This window comes from Planococcus citri, chromosome 4 (genome assembly GCF_950023065.1).
Source record: "Planococcus citri chromosome 4, ihPlaCitr1.1, whole genome shotgun sequence".
NCBI lineage: Eukaryota > Metazoa > Arthropoda > Insecta > Hemiptera > Pseudococcidae > Planococcus > Planococcus citri.
The window spans coordinates 68,678,289-68,696,481 of NC_088680.1; the positions used below are offsets into that span (position 1 = coordinate 68,678,289).

Below are 18,193 nucleotides of genomic sequence, written 5' to 3' on the forward strand. Positions count from 1 at the left end.
TTAAATAACTTCTCAAAAATCTCGTTTCAAAGATTATTGTATTGCTAAAAATAGAGAAAAGTGTCGTTTTTTCAGCAAAAATTGCGAAAAATATCACTTTTGTCAATACCATATCGCCAAAAAGCCCTGCTTTTTGCTTAAATGGTGAGTCTTGCTTTTTGTGAAAAAAAAAATAGCAAGAAATCTCACTTACTCACTCCTCCACCCACTCCTCACTCGCCACCAAAAATATTTAGAACCCGAAGGTTCAGGTTTTTTGACAACAATTATTAAAACATCCTGCTTTTGATCAAATTTTTTTTTTAAAACAAGAATCACTTCTTAGACAGTAATTGTCACATATGTAAGTAGTCTTGTTGTTCGCTAAAATTCTCCAAATTGCTACAAAGTCTCACCTTTTCCCCTTAAACTCGATTAAAATAAAAAACAGAACAGACGAATCATGTAAAGCTAAAAGGGTTGGGTAAGGTAATGTTTTTTTTTTTTTTTTTTTTTTTTCAAAATCTTAGTTACTTAGCTCATTAAAACAGGAAAAATAGGAATGAAAAAGTTTTATACGTAATGTTATAATGATGATTATTAAAAGTAAAAAATTACATTTTAGATATTCTACAAAATTATGTGAGGCTCCTACTCCGTTCCTTTTCAGTTCTCAGGCAACCACTTTTAAAAATTTTAGTTTCCAAAATTGATTACATTTTTTCAAATTTTCAAAAATCTTATTTTTCCACACCTCGGTTTCGCTTTTTGAAAAAAAAAAAAAGTTAATGTCAAGGTATTAGTACTCGTATATACCCATATTCTTTTCAAACTGGATATGCCGCCTTTTCAGTGTTATGGTTAGGGAACGCTGCCTTAAATTAAATTGGTATGGTAGGGACTCAAAAATCTCGTTTTTTTTTTGCCAGGAATTATCAAAAATTCCTAAATGGGAATCTGGTTCCACACCCACCAATCATTCAGGCCAAAAAAAGCTAATTTTAAAAATGTTTGTCATAGTAGATATATTAAATAGAACGAATAACTCGTCATTTTCAGTTTATAAATCATGTAAAGCTGAAAGGTTTAGCAACTGTTTGTGTTTTAGATCATTATAATAAGAAATACAGTACATACCTAGAAATAAGTTTCACTTATAACATGGTATCTTTGTTATTTTATTTTTAAGAGCCATTTACAGCGACTTATAGACTAGAAGATCTGTGTTATAACAGACAGTGAAAGTAGTGAAAAAGTAGTAAATTTTGAAAAGAGGCAATGAAAAAATTTAAACGTGTTCTTTTTCCTCGATCTTCATTCTGTAGAAAAGAGCTCATTTGTCGACTTTTTTAGAGCTTGAATTACACATTTTTAAGAGCTTTTGCCCTCATTTCGCTCGGGCTATTTGCTCTTTTTCCGCATGGAAAACTTATTGTTCAAATTCATCAAGTGTTCAAAGTTTGAATCAGAAAAATGAACTCCTCTCATGTATGAAACAACTTTTTTTTTTTTTACCTCTCAATAAATGAAATTATTGAAATATTTTGCTCTCGCTTCGCTCGGGCTCGTTTGCTTTTTTTTCAATTTTGATTTTTTAAAAAGCAAAATCATCGTTTGAGTTTTAAAATTTTGAAGCAAAGTAATAAACTTCTTATAATTAACTCATCACACGAAAAATCATCGTTTTTTATACTTCTCAAAATACTGATTTTCGAGAGCTTTTGCCCTCGCTTCGCTAGGGTCAGTTTGTTTATCTTTTTTGTTATTAAAAAATTCCAGATTTGAAAGAGAAATCAATATTTTTATACAATGTGTGAATATTAGGCAAAATTGTACATTTCAAATGACAAAATTGTTATTTTACCTCTTACTTATTTTAAGTATGTAGGTACTTTAAAACTCGCCGTTTCATTTCGAAAAATTGTTAAGTATATTTTTTTCCCAAATGCCGTTCGGATTTTCCATCAAATTTTTGTATGTAGGTAAGTATATTTTTCAAGTTATGTTGAAAAAAAGTTTTTTTATTCGCCTGATTTCATTACATTTTGTTGTTTGTTTTCTTTTCTATTGTTATTTGTTGGAGCAGGAGTCGATTTGTCTTTTCGCGACGTTTTGTTTGTTCTTTTTTATGTGTCATTTTGATATCTGTTTGTTTTTCCGGTGGTTTGTTTCACACCCAGGCTGTACATCACCTTCATTCGACACGTCATTGTCATTCAATAGCTACAGCCCCTCGTATGGAGCATTTCAATAATTGTCATTTGCCTTGTTTTTTAAGTTGAATTATACGATTAATTAAATCAACTTATTTTTCATATTTTAGATAAACAATGCCTGACTACCAATGATTATTCCTTAAAAAATTCCGAGCATTATCCGACATATGTAAAATTCAAATGAATTATTAAGTACCTAAGTATACTTATGAGGGAAGGGTAGGTTATTGTTTCTGTTTTGTTTTGTTTTGTTTTGTAACCTTAGTTAGCTCATTAGAATGAGAAATCTGAAATACAAATAAGTTTTATAATGATAGGTATAGGTGCATATATGAACCTACCTACCTAAAATGAGAACACTTAAAGTTTTAGAAACCTATCAAATGATGGGGTTTATATTCAGCGATGCCGATGATATTAAATATTGTAATAATTGATTGATTGAAAGAATGAACTACCTATCACGATTATCCTGATATCGTAATTCGTAATACCTGCAGTAACAATTTGCGATACTCTCCACTAGAAACGGTAAGGTAAATACATAGAAAAAATCAGACACGTGAGTCAAAACTGTGGATGGAGATTACTTCCAAAACACTACAACCTCCCTCCAGTTTTTAGTGCAAATTTCTTGCTGCACAATTAGCAATCCTTGCTCAAGAGATCGCAAATTGTTGGTAGTTATTGTGATATCACGATAATCGCGATAATTTCAGAAAATTGAAGAATTAACAATCGATTATATCATCGACATCCCTGCTGAGTCATATTCTGTTACTTCTCAGTTCTCAAGTAACCACTTTTTTATAATTTTATTCATTGAAGTTACTTATTTAACAAAAATCTGAAAACCCTATTTTTCCAAGAGTCTTAGTTTTGCTTCTTGAAAAAAACAAGTAAATTTTTCGTTTCAACAATAGGTATCAAGAGAAGTAGGCACTCTTTTATCACTTTCCAACTGGCTATGTTGCCTTTCCAGCGTTATGCTTATGAAACCCTGCATTAAATAACTCCTCAAAAATCTCGTTTTTTGCCAGGAATTGTCAAAGATCATGGTATTGCTAAAAATTGAAAAAAATATCGCTTTTTCAGCAAAAATTGCAAAAATATGTCACTTTTCGTCAATACCATAGTTGCCAAAAAGTCCTTTATTCTTGCTAAAATTGTAAGTGTAGCTTTTTGTGAAAAAAGTTGCAAGAAATCTCACTCCTCCATCCCCTCCCCTATTCGCCACCAAAACAATTCAAAACCCAAAGGTTCAGATTTTTTTGCCAAAAATTATTAAAACGTCCTGCTTTTTACCGAACTTTTTTTTTTTGACAAAAATCACTTCTCAGATAATAATTGTCAAATACTTATGTAGTCTTGTTGTTTGCTAAAATTCTCTAAATTGCTACAGTCTCACCTTTTCCTCCAAAATACATCCAAAAGCCCGATATTTTTGCCAATAATGCTCAAAAAGTGTGCTGTTGGAGCAACACTACAGTCAGATTTTTTTTTCAATTATTATAGTAAGTAAATTTTCAATTTCTTTCTCAAAAATGTGATCTTTAAATTCAATTTAAGTATATTGTTTTAAGAATTACCGATTCGTTTAATTATTACGTACAAATTTGTCTTTTGAAATTTCCTGTCGGGTGCTAAATGCATCTGTGTTGATAATACAAGTTGGGGTCCAGTCACGGACCAACCATTCCAACAAAGAAAAAAGCCAATTAGGACATGTTTTGAGGGTATTCTTCACAATTCGTTAGGTATCAGTATAGTTTCAGTTTTGGACAAATGTGTGCAGAGAATTCAAAGAGTAGTCCTAAGTACTAAAAAGTATAGTTTTCGAGTTATTCGGGTTTCAAGTTTTGATAATTGAGTACCTGAGAGCCAAATTTTGCAATGAGTGAAAAATTATGCTGAATATCAAGTGTTTACAACTTTCTTGTGCAAAAATTGGATCTTTTTTGGAATTTTTATGCATATTGTTTTGAGAATTATTTGTTTAATTTTATTAAAAATTTGTCTTTTGAAATTCCCTGTGAAGTGCTAAGTGCATCTTTGTAGATGATGCACTTTGGGGATCCCATTACAGACCAACTATTCCAAACAACAATAGCTAAGTACTTAAGACGTCTCTTAAGGACATTCTTCACCACACGTTATCAGTGGCTTCAGTTTGGGAAAAATGTTCAACTTATGCACCTAATTACTCCGCCAATTTTAAATAAGATTTCAACGGGGTAATGTTTTAATATGACGTTATAATGCCTTTATCAAGCAGATTATGTAGCGAATTTTCGAAATTATCAATTATTTTTCTGGAGAGGCGGGCGGGGGGGGGGGAGGAATGAAAACGCAGTAACTTGCGAAAATGTGACGAAGACGATGTACCATACGCCGCGCTGTAAGATCAGTGACTGTTATTTTGGGTTGCCTACTGTAAAGCTAAAAGCCGGGTTGGGTACCGGTTTTTGTTTTGTTGTTGTTGTTTTTTTTAATCCAAAATAATAAATTGAAATAAGTTTTATAATGATGCGTATTAAAAGTAAAAAATTACGTTTTAAAAATCTACCAAATTATTGGAGGCTAACAATGCCTTTTCAGCGTTATGCTTACGCATTAAATGACATTTTCTTTAAAAGCATTAAACCACACTTTTTGAATTTTTCGGTACTATACCATCATCCTATGGAATCATAAAAAATAATTATTATAGTAAGTAAAATTTTAATTTTTGATTCAAGAATTTAATCGTTAAATGCAATGAAAAATAATTTCTTTTTTTCAAATTTTCAAAAATCTTATTTTTTCACATCTCAGCTTTGCTTCTTGAAAAAAAAAATCAAGAAAGTGCTTTCGAATATCAACAGTAAATAATGTGCGAAAGTATATACACTTTATTCTTTTTCAACTGAAAACCTATGCCGCCTTTTCAGTGTTATGGTTAAGGAGCCCTCAAAAATCTTCGTTTTGTTTTCTGCCTGGAATTGTAAAAAATTGCTTTTAAAAATAGAAAAAAGCTTTGCTTTTTCAATAAAAATTGCGAATACATTTTTTTATTGTTTTGCCAATAATTACCAAAAAGTATAGTGTTACTGCTGCATCATGATACTGCAAAGTCACCTAGCTGATAAAAATGCAGTACCCTCTTGTATATAACAAAGTCATGTACCTGGTAAAATGCATAGTTGACTTTGTTGTATATGTTTTTGAAAAAATAAGTTTTGGAATTAAAATATTATATTCATGCAATGTGCGTCAAAGGCATATATATCTACCTAATTAACTACATACCAGACCAATTAGATAAAACGCATTGATTAGTTTACAAAAAATATCAGATTAGAGGTGAGGTGGTTTGGAAGAGAAAAATTGCATGCATAAGGAACTGCAAAATTTTCATTTTATCACAGTGTTGAATCTCTTCTCTGGAGCAAATAAGTGTTTTTTTTTTTCAAAAGGTACCTTGTGTTTGTGTTTTTCAAAGTACCAAATATGCATCTATACATCACGTTTGGAAAAAACAACAAGCAATTACATTCAATCTAGGACTGAAGAAGGGTGTGGGTGTAAGTATCTACTCCCCATAACAACAGATCAATAGATGAGAATACCACCGTACCATTATAGTTCTACCTTAGCATGGATAGGAAAATATATTCACACTAATAAAATCTATTCCTGGTATCCTTAAAATTATATTTGAAATTGTCATTTTTACTATTTTATTTAGATTACTGGGGGGAGGGCAAGGGATGAGCCTCCACGAATGTTTTTTTTTTAAGAACTGTGAATAAATTTTCTCGATAAGCTGGCGCCCCCTGGAAAGTGGAAACAGTAGTTCAACTACTGGCCAATCATCCCATCACTGGTCAATCATGCACCCTACACCCGGGTTAGAACGGCCCTTCTCAGGGCCTCCAACGAGGACACCTCCCTTAAGGATCATGTTGATCCATAAACATAGAAGGCCTGTCAGGGCCAAAGGAAGTTATACTAGCTGAAATGGTCAAGAACCTGAACATAGACATGATCACCATTCAAGAAACGCACAGGCGCAGAGAAAGCTGGAAGCCAAAAATTGAAGGAATGAAACTTATTATTGATAGACCCCCATTAGAAATATGGAAGTGCCGTACTAGTTGAGTTACAGACTGTGGAAAACACTTAACAGATTGAGGAGCGGAGTCACAGGGTCAAAGTACAACCTTCATAGATGGCAGTTGGCTGATGATGATCTGTGTGAAGGCGGCGAAGTTCAGACTGACAGACACTATTTGAGTGTGAACTACCAGGAAAAATCAATCCTGGAAATTTGAATGGGACACTTGATGATGAAGATATGGAGTAGGTACTGGCTGGAGAAGGGTATTTAGATTTAGATGTAGATTAAGATTTAGATTTAGTTTTGCATGTTAATTTAGGCATGTCGACTGGATACGAGAAAAAAAAATTTAGATTACTACGTACATATGTACATATAAATTAAACTCTCATCACAGAGCAACACCCTGTGAGGTTTTCTATAATTTTTTAAAATTATAAATAATGGTGAATACCTAACTTGAAAAAAAAAATAATTATATATATTTATTAATTTAATGTATTTTAAGAATCACTTAAAGAATTGATGCTTGAATTGTTGGCAGTTCTCTGATCTTAAAGTGGAAAGTCAGGGCCATGTAAGTGGTGTAGTACCTACACTTACACTACTAGTGGGATTAGTTTTTTTGGTTATCTGACAAATGAAATTGTCAATGTCACCCGCTTCACAGTTTTGTTTCCTTTGATCGCTAAGAGTGTAGTGCTCCTCAGTAACGCCCTTCATCAAAGTCTAGCAGGATTGTCATTAACTGATTACCAAGTCATGTACATATGTACAAAAACTACACAGCCAACGTGGCTGCATTCTTATTATAAGTACCTACGTAGTATGTCTACGTACATATGATTGAATGGTAATCATACCCAGTGTGAGAGTTAGGCGAAGGAAGGATAGAGCCGGGCCTTCTTCAAAGAGGTGAGAACCTTAGGTAAGTGTTTAGGACTAAGGAGTATTAAACCCCTGAGGCGCCACCATAATATCTAATTAAAACATTCTTTTCTCTCTACATCACACTGGATTGTGCCCTCAAAAATTTGGCTTCAAAAACAACAATTTAAAATCCATTATAAAAAAGTATATCCAGTTACAGCAGTGAGGTAAGCTTTATTTTTCCCTTTCCATGTTAGTGATTTAGGTATACCTACTCAAAGTCTTCATCACTTCTATCTGATATATACATTCAGAGATGAGGTCCTATTCCTTCTCACATCTTGTCTACATTTTGTTGTTTGTTTTTTATCAGGTCATTATTTTTTGGAGAAGTAGATAGTTGATTCGTTGTTTTGTAAAGTTTTTTTTTTTTTTTTTTCATGTGTCATTTGATGTTATTGTTTTGTCTGGTTTGTTTGATACTCAGGCTGTACATCAGACATCGCCTTCACTTGACTAGTCATTTATCACTATGGTGGCTCATCCTCAAAAGGAGCATTTGAATTTTGCCTTGTTGTTTAAGTTTAATGAGAATTAAATAACTCAACTTGATTTTTTTTTTGTCCCAGATGAACAATGCTCGACTACTGATGATTAATGGTCAGAAAACACTGAATAGTGAATACATTAATCTGTCTGAGAAACAGCATGTGAAAATTACACACTATAGGTAAGTGAAGTCTGCTCAAATCAAGTATGGGGAAAGTTTATTGTTTCTGTTTTGTTTTTTAATCTTGAATAGATCATTAGAATAAGAAATAAGTTACAAAGTTTTATAATGATAGATACTTAAATATTAAGTAATATGTAAAAAGTGAAAAATTATGTTTTAGAAATGTATGTACTAAATTATGGGGCCAGTATTCAGCTATGCCAGTATATCAAACATCACGATGGTTGATTGATTGATCAAGAAAATGTACTGTCACATAATTATCGTGATATTGCGATACCTGGGTATCAATTTTTGATACTTTATGCCAGGAATGCTAAGTTCGATGGGAAAAATTGGACATTGTGCAGTGCGCATGTCAAAACTGTGGGTGGAGCTTACTTCCAAAACACAACACCGTCCCTTCCACGTTCAAGTGTGAGTTTCTTGTTACACAATAGCGATCCTTGCACAATGGCTCAGAAGGTCCCGAATTGTTAGTAGTAATTGTGATATCACAATAATTGCTATCATTTAAAAAAATGTATTATAACCATCAATAATATCATCGATATCCATATAGTGGTAACCTACTTTTAAATTTTACTCACATAGGTATAAGTTGCTTTTTAAAAAAATCCAACTACCCTTTCGAAAAATTTTCTCTTAGAATATCAACAGTGAATATACCTAAGTACCTAATATGTGAAAGTACTTATGCACTCTTTTATTATTTTCCAACTGGCTATGCTGCCTTTTCAGTTTTCAGCGTTACGCTGACGAAGCCCTGCCTTAAATAACTGCTCAAAAATCTCGTTTTTTGCCAGGAATTGTCAAAGATTGCTAAAAATAGAAAAAAAATACCTACCCATCTATAGCTTTTTCAGCAAAAATTGCGAAAACATCACTTTTTGTCAATGCCATAATTATTTGCCAAAAAGTCGACTTGTTTCTTGCTAAAAATGGCTAGTATTGCTTCTTGTAAAAAAATAGCAAGAAATCCACTCTTCCAGCCCCCTCCCCACACCCCTTCAAAAAATTTAGAACCCCATGATTCAGCTTTTTTTGCCTGAAACGTCCTGCTTTTTGTTAAACTTCTTTTTTTGACATATCACTCCTTGGAGAATAATTCGTCAGATATGCAGTCACCCTCTCCTCATTTACCACCAAAAAAATTTAGAACCCAAAGGTTCAGCTTTTTTGCAAAAAAATATTTAAACATCCTGCTTTTTACCAAACTTTTTTCTTTTTTTTCACAAAAATTACTTCTTAGATAATAATTCTATCAAATATGGCGGTCTTGCTGTTTGCTAAAATTATCCACTATTCAGGCCAAAACAAGGTACATTTAAATGTGTTTTAAACAAAATGAATAACACAATAAATCCTTTTTAGGTTATTTCACAGATTCTCGCAATACCTAATAATTACATGGCTGCATCCTGTGCTCAAGTTTTTGTTTTTTTGTTTTTTTGGTCATGAACTTCCAACTGAAAGTTATTTCGCTTTTATCCTTTAATGCAGCGTATCCATGTTGCATTTTTGTAAATAATATCTTTGTGTAGGTAATTAAAACGAATTATTAAACTGTTGAACGCTTCCACTGCTCAATTCCTAAAAGTTTTCAAAAATGGTCAAAAAAGTATTGTGTTCAATTTGGACGTAATGTATACATATGTAGCATATAAGATGTACCTACTCGAAGTTGGTATCATGTTACACTGTTGTTAGAACCTATGCAAGTTTCTCTCGTTCTTTGGGAAACGGGGAAGCATAAAATAATTCTTGCTTTCTTTCAATAAGTATTATAGTAAGTAAATTTTCAATTTCTTTCTTAAGAATTTGATCTTTAAATTCAATTCATATTGTTTTAAGAATTGCCTATTCGTTTGATTCGTCGTCGTCGTCGTAGTCGCGCTCCTTTACAGGAGATAGCGTATATGTCCATCTATATTAGCCGGTATCTAGCGTATTTAATTGTTTCTTTCAGGGTCTTGCAGGGGGAGTTGGCTGGTGAGTTTGTTGTTAACAGTTCCGATCGTTTCCTCCCTCTCGTCGATCTTCCTTGGATTTTCCCCTGTACCGCTAGCATGAAAATACCGTTTTCTCGTATTTTATGAGCTAAATACTTTAGCTTTCTGTTTTTGATGTCTTCAACTACGACTTTCCGCTCCTCTCCTATTCTTGCTAGTACTTCCTTGTTGGTAACGAAGTCCTTCCATGAGATCCGTAGTAGCCTTCGATAGCACCACATCTCAAAAGCGGATACTTTCTTCTCGCATTCTGCACTCATGGTCCATGTTTCGCAGGAATACTTCAGAACGGTCCATACGTAGCATCGCATAATTCTCTTCCTCAGATCAATACTCATCGTTCGATTTCCCAGCACATTGGCAAGGTTGTTGAAAGCAGTCTTTGCCATTCCAATCCGTGATTTGATTTCTTTATGATCTCTACCATCGTTGTTTATCAGTGCTCCAAGGTACCTGAATTGCTTTACATTTTCAATTTCTTGTGATCCGATGTTGATTTTGACCTCTTTATCATCTCCTTTTGTAAATCTCATCACCTTGGTCTTGCCTGCATTTATTTTCATTCCATATTTTAATCCAGCACTGTTGATTTGGTTGATCATTTTCTGCATCTGCGCCTCTGTCTCAGCAAGGATCACTTTGTCGTCTGCATATCTTATTTCATTTATTCTCTTGCCGTTGATCTTGAATCCCATTCGTTCGATTCGCGCTTCTCTCATTATTTCTTCTGCATACACGTTGAACAACCTGGGTGAGAGGGGGCATCCTTGCCTCACACCTCTCTTTATTCCACATCCGTTCTCTGAGTACTCAGTTCTTGATGTTAGCGCTTTGCTCCCAGTACAGGTTCTTGATTATTTGCAGGTCTTTGTTATCGATATTGTATTTTTCCAGGATCTCCAACATCTTCTCATGGTTGACACGATCAAATGCTTTTTCATAATCGACGAAGCAAGCAATGATTTCCCTATTTGCATTCAGTGCTCTTTGAATGATCACTTTCAGCAGGGCAATTGCATCTCTCGTCCCTTTTTTTGCTACAAAGCCATATTGTGTTTCACTTAGATTTTCATCTATTTTCTTTTCAATTCTGGCATTTATGATGGAGAGTAGTAGCTTCAGTGCGTGGCTCATCAGTGCGATGGTTCTATATTCAGAGCATTTTTGCGAGTTGTTCTTTTTTGGTATTGGTACAAAATTTACTGCTTTGAAGTCCTTAGGCAGAGTGCCTTCATCGTATATTTTGTTTATTATCTTCAGCAGCTCCTTTTCATACTCTGGTGTTAAATGTTTGATCAAGTCTGCTGGTATGAGATCTTCTCCCACTGCTTTGTGGTTTCTAGCTCGCTTCACAGCATTCCTCAGCTCCCACATTTCAATTTGTGGTGCCTCTTCTGTGGATGAAACTGCAAATTGAGCCGGACGTGTATCATCTCCATACAGTTCTTGTATGTAGCTGATCCAGACCTCTTCAGTTTCTTGATTAGTAACACAGTACTTTCCATCTTTTCCTCGCATATATGCTATTCCACTTCTCCTTTTCTTGTGGGTGGCCATCATCTGCTTCACTTTGGTATGCATTTCTCTAGAGTTGTGCCTTTTCTCCAGATCTTCTATTTCTTGACACTTCTCCTCATACCACTTGTTTTTGGCCATTCTACACATTCCCATGATCTGATTATTTATCACTGTGTATTCATTACTTGGTCTGTTTGCTTGTCTTCGTTCTTCCATCAGATCCAGTATCTCTTGAGTCATCCATGGTTTGTGTTTTCTTCTTCCTTTGAATGGAATAGACTTTTCTGCTGCTGTTTTAACCTTTTGCTTCCATGTTTGCCACTTTTCCTCGATACCTTGTTCTTCTTCCAACCTGTCTTCCTTTTGCTTTTCCAGTTCTTCTTGGAATTTCTTTTGAACTTCTTTTGATTTGATTTTTGCAATGTCAAGTTGTTGGTATCGTTCTTTGCTCTTCTTCTGGCTCTTCAAGACTAGCTGGCATTTTGCAGCCAGTAGTTTGTGGTCAGAGTTGCAGTCAGCACCAGGATATGTGTGACAGTTCTTCACTGCGTTCCTGAATCTTCTTTTTACAAGTATATAGTCTATCTGGTTTCTGACTCGATCTCCAGGACTGACCCATGTGTATAATCTTCTTTCATGCTGCTTGAACCAGGTATTGCATATTACTAGATCGTGTCTTTCAGCAAACTCTACGAGCATTTCACCTCTTTCATTCTGCTCTCCAAGTGCGTATCTCCCTGCAACTTGGCTGCCATGATCCTTCCCAACTTTGGCATTGAAGTCTCCCATCAAAAACACAACATCATTGTTTTTCGAGCATCTCATCACTTCTTCTAGGTCGTTGTAGAAGTTGTTGATTTCTGCTGTACTGCTTTCCGCTGTTGGCGCATAAACTTGAATTATCACCATTGGTTTTGGCTTGACCTCCAATCTCACGAGTAGTATCCTCTCTGATTTTGGAATTATGGCACTGATTTTATCGCTGATTCTGGTATGTATTAATATACCCACACCTTGTTCGTGTGTGTCTTTCCCAGCGAAGATCATTTCATAATTTTCATCTACCCGGTATCTACCGTTTCCAGTCCATCGGGTCTCACTTACTCCTAACACGTCGATTTGCAATCTCCTGGCTTCTTTAATTACACTAGCAAGTTGTCCAATTTTATACAAAGTTCGTACATTCCAGGTTGCGACGTTGATGTTGTTCCGCCTTGTTTTAACTCCGCGTATTCTTAGCACCCTATCCGGCTGCCTTGGCGGATGAGGATCAGCCTGACGGAGACTTAGGGCCGTTGCTAAATTGATGTCCATATAATTCTAGGGAAATATAATGGTGTTGGTTTCCCGTTGCCTTCCACCATGATTTTCTGTTGGGGTTTACTCCCTTAGCCGAATTTGCCAGTTTTTAGGCGCTGGTATTCGCCTGCTCACTCTGAAGCTCTTGCGCTTCCCTGGGGCTGGAACGAGTGAGTTGTTGGTGTTCTGCAGCTCTTATGCATTCTTGTTTGTAATCCGGATTTATGTAGAGGCTTGGCCTTCGACTTGCCACTCCTCCCCGTCCTTCCACCAACTGGAGAATTCTGCTTTAGCCATGTTTATCGATTCCGAGTCCATCGAACAGCAACATGTTACCACCCCGCACGACGTGGACGCGCAGAATACCCCTGGTGTTGTCTTCGCCTTCTCATCTGTCCTGGGGGACTGGCTCCTCTTGATGATCCGAGCTACTACCTAGAGACTACCTCTAGCGACAACAACCTGTGCCCTCGCGGAGCTCGTTTGATTAAGTATTAAAAATTTTCTATGATTTTTCCAAAATTCAACTGATGTAATAAATTGAACTGAAATTTCATTTCATAACCAGTTGTGGTATGAATCGCGAAACCATTTACTTCCACAAACTATATTTTACTAAATGCATTGTGTTACTGCTGCATCATGATACCTAGGTACCTCTAAAGTTACCTACCTGATAAAATGCATAAGTAGGTGACTTTGTTGCATATATTTTTGAAAAAGTAAGTGTTGGAATAAAAATATGAAATGTAATTAGGTTATAGTTGACTGAAAAAAGTATTTAAAATGTAATGTAATTGGTTATATAAAACTGATGAAATTTGGATAGAAGTATTGAAAAAATGTGTTAAAGGTATTAAAACTAATGAAAAATGTTTAAAAGTGATGAAAAAGTATTAAAAAATGAGTAAAATATTAAAAACATGTATATAAGTGACAGAAAGTATTGAAAGTAGGGTAGAATTGATGAAAAAGTATTTTAAAATGGGTAAAAGTATTGAAAATATGTGTAAAAGTAATGTAAAAGTGCTAAAACTGTGTTGAAAGTGATAGCAAATATTGTACAATTGATGAGAATTATTTTTTTCAAATATAAGCCTTATTCGTTTTGGTAGGTACATACTTGAAAATCTCGTTTTATGTTTACCAGGAATTTGTCAAAAATTGCTAAATGGGAATATGGTCCCACACTAACCAACCATTCAGGCCAATAAAAATCGAACTTTAAGAATGTTTGTTGTATACTAAACAGAACGAATAACTCATCGCTTTCAGTTTATTTTTGAGAGCTTTTGCCCTCGCTTCGCTCAGGCTCATTTGTGTTTTTTTTTCGCTTTTGAATTTTTCATAAAAATCATCAGTTCTGTTGAATTTTGAAATTTTGAAACAAAATGATGAACTTTTTAGAAGTAGCTTATCATTGTGTAGGTCCAAAATGTCCTTAGGGTAAGCCCTGGTCTTTAAAATTTTCATTTTTTTTCTTTTTTTCAAGTTTTTATTTGCAACAAAACTAAATACGTATATTTTTTATAAAATCATATGTTATGTTAAAAAATATATGTGCCCTGGTAATCTGCTTGTATGGCTTGACCCCCCCCCCCCCCAGAAATTGGACATCAACGACGCCTGTGACGATGTTTGTAATTACTCAAGTTAGGTAATTAATCAAAAAGTAGGTACTTTTTTTCACTAATTTTCAAAAATCCTATTTTTCCACGTCACAGCTTTGCTTCTTGAAAAAAAAAACAACAAGGAAGTGTTTTTGAATATCAACAGTAGGTAAATGTGTGAAAGGTATACACTTAATTCTTTTCCAACTGGATATACCTCCGTTTTAGTGTTATGGGGTTGCGGAACCTTGCTTTCAAGTAAACAGGTAGGTAGAGGTACTCAAAAATCTCGTTTTTTTGGCCAAGAACTCTCAAAAATTTCCAAATGCAGATTTGGTCCCAGACCAACCATTCTGGCCAAAACAAGATACTTAATTCAAATGAGGTTTAAACAAAATGATTAACTCATCCTTTTTTCAGTTCATAAATCATGTAAAGCTGAAATGGTTAGTGTTAAGTTTATGCGGTATTTACTTAGAACATGTAGCTTGCTCTATAAATTTATCAAGAATCGCCATGAAGCGTAATGAAATTTATTGGCTGTAGCTAAATTTTGTTTAAGTATTAACGCGTTATTTTTAATTTTTGGTTAATTTCTTGTTTTGTTCAAACGTCAACAACATGTATTTAAAACGTATCGTTAAGACGTTCGTTGAACTTATTGTTTATACCTATTTTTATATCGCCTGCATACTCGGATATCTGACAACTAGTTACGATCCATGGTTATGTTATGTAAGTAAATTTTCAATTTCTTTCTCATGAATTTGATCTTTAAAATTTCAATTTATATTGTTTTAAGAATTATTCGTTTGGTTATTAAAAATTTGTCTTTTGAAATTTCCTGTGGAGTGCTAAGTGCACCTTTGTTAATCATACACATTGGGGTCCAGTCTTAAAGACCAATCGTAACTTGCAAAAATGTGACGATGTACCATATATGTACGCTGTAAGATCAGTGACTGTTATTTTGGGTTGCCTATTGTAAAGCTAAAATATTTGCGTGCCGTTTTTGTGTGTTTTTTTTTAAATACCAAAATAAGTGATAGAAATAAGTTTTATAATGATGCATTGATGCATATTGAAAGTAAAAAATTACATTTTAAAAATCTACCAAATTATAAGAGGCTAACTGGCTACACTGCCTTTTCAGCGTTATGCTTGACATTTTTCTTTTTGAAATTTTTGATGACAGTTGTAATAGACACACCACCCTGTAACGACACCCCAACAATAAATAGGCGATAAAAAAACTCATTAGGCTATATGTATGTAGTAAGTAAAATTTTAATTTTTGTTCCAGGAATATTTAATCTTTAAAATGCAATTAAAAATAATTATACTTTTGTTTCGAATTTTCAAAAATCCTATTTTTCCTCGGTTCAGCTTCGCTTCTTGAGAAAAAAACGACAGTGTTTCTGAATATCAACAGTGATTAATGTGTGCTTCACCAAACTATGTAAATATGTGTAGTTATTTAAAAAATTGATTTCCCGAATAAAAATTACAAGGAGGGGGTTGGGGGTGAGGGCCATATATTTTTCTAAGTTAACGCCACCTTGTTTTACATAAATGTCTGCCGACTATCATAGGAAATTTCCATAAGCATTTCAGTTATCACCTCTGTTCTGGTAATAATCATAAATGTAAACATTTTTTTAAAATATCACCCCTGCATATTTGTATTTATTGTAAGTATCTACTCCCTATAACAACAGATTCATAGATGAGAATACCTCTGTACCATTGTAGTTCTACCTTAGCATGGTAGAAAATATTTTCACAATAATAAAAGCTATTTCTGGTATTCTCAAAAATTATATTTTAAATCGTTTTTTCAACCATTTTAGATTACCTCCTGCATACAAATTAAACTCACATCACAAAGCAACGCTCTGTGAAGATTTCCCATAATTTTTCAAAATTGTAATAGTGAATAACATTTAAAAAAAAATAATTTGATGTTTGAATTCAATTATACTATTTTAAGGATGGCCTGAAGAGTTGGCTGCTCTGATCTTTCAGGGGTAGGTCAGTGCCATTTAAGATGTAAAGGTTCTCTTCCCATTTATAAGTCAACTTTTTTTTGACAAAAATCACTTTTTAGTTTCTTTTTAGCCAATAGTTGCCAAATAGTCTCACCTCTTGCTAAAATGTTCAGTCTTTGTTTTAACAAAAAATTTAGCATTGTTGCAAAATTGCTATAAAGTCTCACCTTTTTTTTCAAAAAATCCAAAAGTGATATTTTTGCCAATAATTCCCAGAAAGTCATGCATTTTGCAAAATTTGTCAAAGTCTTACATTTTGCCAATTTATTGTCAAAAATTCTTGCTTATTATCAAAATTATCAATTTGAAGTGCAAGATTATTATAATTTATAGCAAGTAGATTTTCAATTTCTTTCTAAAAAATATGATCTTTAAATTCAATTCGTACTTATTGTTTAAATTCCGAAATTTAACAAACAAAACAAGCTCTCTCCAGTTTTTAGTACGAATTTCTTGTTGCACAAATAGCAATCCTTGCACAAGAGATCTCAAATTGTTAGTAGTTATTGTGATATCACGATAATCGCGATACTTAATTTCAGAAAATTGATCAATTGACAATCGATAATTATCATCGACATCCCTGCTGAGTCATATTAGGTTACTTCTCAGTTTTCAAGTAACCACTTTTTCATAATTTTGGTCATTAAAGTTACTTCCTTAACAAAAATCTGAAAACCCTGTTTTTCCAAGAGTCTCAGTTTTGCTTTTTGAAGAAAACAAAGTTGTTCGTCAATAACAGGTATTAAGAGTGAATAATATATGAAAGTACGCACTCTTTTATTATTTTCCACTGGTTATGCTGCTTTTCCAGCGTTATGATTACAAAGCCCCGCCTTAAATAACTTCTCAAAAATCTCGTTTTTTGCCAGGAATTGTCAATGATTGCTGAAAACAGAAAAAAATATCTACCTATCACTTTTTCAGCAAAAATTGCAAAAATGTTATCACTTATTGTTAATATCGTAATTGTCAAAAAGTCCTGCTTCTTGCTAAAATGGCGAGTCCTGCTTTTTGTAAAAAAAGATAGCAAGAAATCTCACTCTTTCCCCACCAAAAAAATTACAACCCAAAAATTCCAACTTCTTTGCCAAAAATTTTAAAACGTCCTGCGTTTTACCAAACTTTCTTTTTTGACAAAAATCACTTCTTAGACAATCCTTAACTATGTAATATTCTTGCTGCTTGCTAAAATTCTCAGGATTTCTTTTTTTTTTTTTGAACAAAAAAAATCTCGCTTTGTAGCAAAATTGTTGCAAAGTCTCGCCTTTTTTTTCAGAAATTAATCAAAAGTCTGCAATTTTTGCAAATAATTCCCAAAAAGTCCTGCTTTTTGTTGGAATAGCCGAAGTCTTACATTTTACCAATTTATAGTACAAAATTACTGCTTCTTAGCAAAATTGGTAAATAATTTCACTCTATTGCAAAAATTGCTAAAAATTGAGTTTTTTTTTTTTTTTTTTTTTTGCAAATAACTAATGAGTTATTTACTTGTAATCTATCCAAAAATAATTGTTTTTTGAAATTATTATTGTAGGTAGGTAAGTAGAATTTTAATTTTACTTTTCAAGAATTCAATCTTTAAATTAAATTTTTATTGTATAAAGAATTAATATCTGTTTAATTAGCCCACATTGCGGGTGTAATAATCTTGTAATTGTATAAACACCAAAAAAATTAAGTATTAAAAATTTTTCTTCTGAAATTTTCTGAGGGGTGCCTTTGCAGTTGTCGTTTAAGTCATACAAAAGTCATATTTTGAGATTTGCAGTCATACATACAAATCATACAAAAGTCATACTTTTGGCC

At 33.6% G+C, this 18,193-nt stretch overlaps 1 long non-coding RNA gene across 1 annotated transcript in view; it reads left to right on the top strand.

Moving 5' to 3' along the window:
• Positions 1-18,193, top strand: part of LOC135845671 (uncharacterized) — a 55,462-nt gene that overhangs the window by 1,960 nt on the left and 35,309 nt on the right. The gene's annotated exons all lie outside the window — the stretch shown is intronic.